Genomic DNA, 3,248 nt, shown 5'->3' with positions numbered 1-3,248 from the left:
AAATTTTTCCCTTGTATGGTATTAACTCCCAAATCAATATCTCTAAGTCCAGAGTTCTCCTAAAATCTGGATCCATACATACAATGTTAGCTGAACATTTCTACTTGGAACACTCATCGATATCCAAAACCCAAGATTTTCCAAACTGAAGTTATTATCCTCTTTAAAAACTAGTACCATCCCATAAGTTTCTTATTCTTAAAAAATGAATAGTACTGCTATCTACTCTGGCTAGAAACAAGAATTAGTTTGAGATCTGTCTCTTTTGTTCCCTACACATGACCAAGCACGACCTCTTATGAATTTTTATTATCTATAACTATTGTTTTAGGCACAGGGGATATTTTTAAATTCAATTTTTGTGTATCATAATATACTTTTAATGGACATAATTTTTGCATAATACAACCATTTTCTATAAATATTTCACTTTTAGAAAGGAAATGATTTTACTCCTTTCTGTTCAATCGAATATGTCATTATAATACATGTGGCCTGTGTGCAAGTAAAAGTTTGAGAGCATCTGCTCTATCTGTGCGCACCACAGGAGGTAGAACTCAAATGAAAAAGTGAATTCATAGCATGCTGTGTCATCATATTATTAAGATAATTTTAGTGACTCATTGTATTCATTAATTTTTTAAAAATATTATTAAATAAAACTGCGCATAAAAAAGTTATACTTAAATGATCATTATTATCACTTTATATAATGGGCGTTCTCCTTAGGTATCATTCACAAAGAAGTTTCTTTGCTTTAAAATGTAAAAAAAAAAAAAAATCATTCTGAATTGCTTAAGTAACTTTTCAACAAACACATCAAAGTAATTATGACATTCTAGATGCTACTGAGGAAATCCTGTTCTGTGCTACAATACTAAACTTGAAGGACATTGTGCTAAGTGAAATAAGCCAGTCACAAAACGACAAATACTACATGACTCCACTTATATGAGATATCTCTAAAGTAGTCAAATTCTTAGAAACATAAAGTAGAATGATGATTTCCAGAGGTGAGGGAGAGGGAGAAAGGGGAGTTGTTCTGTGGGTTTAGAACTTGCTTTGCAAGATGAAAAAGTTATAGAGATGTGTTGCACTACAAACTGCATATAGTTGTGCTACCTCACTATACACTTAAAAGTGGTTAGGATGATAAGTTTTGTATGATTTTTTTTTACTACAACAAAATAAGAAAAATTAGAAAATAAAACATTAAAAATGAGGGGCTCCAGGGAGTGGCAGTTTGCCCCTCAGTTTATGTCCAGGTCAGAGGCCCCAGTCTGGGATCTGGTGGAGCACAAGGCAAGATGTGGAGGTGCTTCTTGGAAAACCAGTCTGCTCAAACCAGAGAACCACATGATGCTATCAAATGTGGAGACGCATTGTGGAGGGCAATGCCAAATCTTCACTGCTTATGTGCAGAAAACCGCTAGACTGCGAGACAAAGCAAACTGAGCATGAAATAAGCATGTTTGCCTCTACAGAGACCTCAAATTTAAAGCAGGGCCTGAAAAGTTTGATGAGTTTGCCACACCTTAGGATTATCAATGAACAGAGATGGAAAGATTTGCAGCTGAAGTGGTTGAACCTTTGAAGGTTTATGGTGCCTTTGTAAAAATGAAAGCAGATGACCTCAAAGTGACATTAATAGAAAGGAATAGAGAAGCTAAACAGTTAACTCAGGAAGAACACGTCAGCGAAACCCTGATCACTGATGTTCAACATATCATTTCACAGGCAGAAACCAAATTGCAGAGAGTTTCTATGGATCCTCCCTGAACAACTTGCATTCTGGAGGAAATTTTTGACAATTTTGGAAAGCAGAAAATAAAAGATATAAAGATTGTATTTTCAGAATGTATCATTACCAAAATGTTATTTCTTGGCAAAGCATTAAAAGTCTACACTGCTGCCTACCAGAACATACAAAAGATTGATGAGGAGGATTTAGAGGTTTTCCAAAATTCTCTATATCCACCAGACCATTCATCCAGTTTAGATTTTTTTTTTCAGTTTAGATATTGTTAAAGGAAATTCAAAGTGGCCCCTTCAAAGATCACTGTGAGGGCGCCTGGGTGGCTCAGTCAGTAAGGGTCTGCCTTCAGTCCAAGTCATGATTCTAGGGTCCTGTGATAGAGTCCCACATGGGCTCCTTGCTCAGCCAGTGTTCGCTTCTCCCTCTCCCTCTGCCCCCCCCCCCCACTTGTCCACTCTCTCACTCACTCTCTCTCTCTCAAATGAATAAATCTTTTTTTTTTTCTTTTAAGATTACCATCAGCTAACTGTGTATCTGGAACAGAACAGTTATCCACCTGTCAACTAAGAAAGGATTAACAAGCAGAAGATGAGGAAGAAGACAAATATTTAGACATTACAGAAGAGGAAAATCAATTTTCTTCCATAAACATCACGTTTCAATTTTCATCTTAAATGATTTGGCATCCAGAATTACTAAATTGCAAAACTTTATACTGGCTTCATACATGTTAAATCTCAAAATGAAACCTTACTAGAAATGGAAATTAAAGGAAATTTATGCTGACCAGAAAAGATGTTTATAAGAAATATAAACCAATAATTTCAACACCCAATCTAGCAATATGTGATTTTTGTGTAGTTTCCATTTTTTAAAAAAAAGATTATGAGCTTCAAAAGTATCTCATATCAACACACCATACTTGGCTGAAGTTGTAATAAAAGAAAATGTCAGAAAACAAGAGATCTAAAAATTCCACTTGCTTCTTTTGCACTCATCACCAAAAAAGGAACTCTAGTAATTCTGATTAAATATAAATCCTATTCCATAAGGCCTTAATCAAAAAGACAGGTTTTTTTTCCTTTACATTTTTTTCACTTTTACTACAACTTGAAGTTTCATTATTTGATACGTAATATACTTTTCAACAAGACTGTAATTACTTTTGATTAAAGGTAACAGGAAACTAGGATATCAGTGTCTTCAAAGCACTATGAATAAATTTTACCCTCAAAAAGAAAGGCACATTCAGCCTGATTTGGGTTTTAAATTGAAAATGTTATCATACTAAAGCATTATTCACAATACTACAACTTTTGGAAAGCTATAATTTGGTGGAATTTGCCTAAGAAAACATCATGGAAAACCATAAATCATTAAAAGTCTATAAAAATTTCACCAAACCACCATCTAACTAATGAAACAGTATGTAGTTTTATCCCTGAAAATAATCAATTTAATCAGAGATTTTCAGTATGTCCAAAGCTTTTGT

At 34.1% G+C, this 3,248-nt stretch overlaps 1 pseudogene; it reads left to right on the top strand.

Annotated features, from left to right (window-relative positions):
- Window positions 1-1,301: 1,301 nt before the first annotated feature.
- On the top strand, window positions 1,302-2,588 carry LOC100687963 (annotated as a pseudogene).
- Window positions 2,589-3,248: the final 660 nt, after the last annotated feature.

This window comes from Canis lupus, chromosome 22 (genome assembly GCF_011100685.1).
Source record: "Canis lupus familiaris isolate Mischka breed German Shepherd chromosome 22, alternate assembly UU_Cfam_GSD_1.0, whole genome shotgun sequence".
Taxonomy (NCBI): Eukaryota; Metazoa; Chordata; class Mammalia; order Carnivora; family Canidae; genus Canis; species Canis lupus.
The sequence above is the reverse complement of the archived record's forward strand: the minus strand, read 5'-3'. Positions and strand labels throughout refer to the sequence as shown.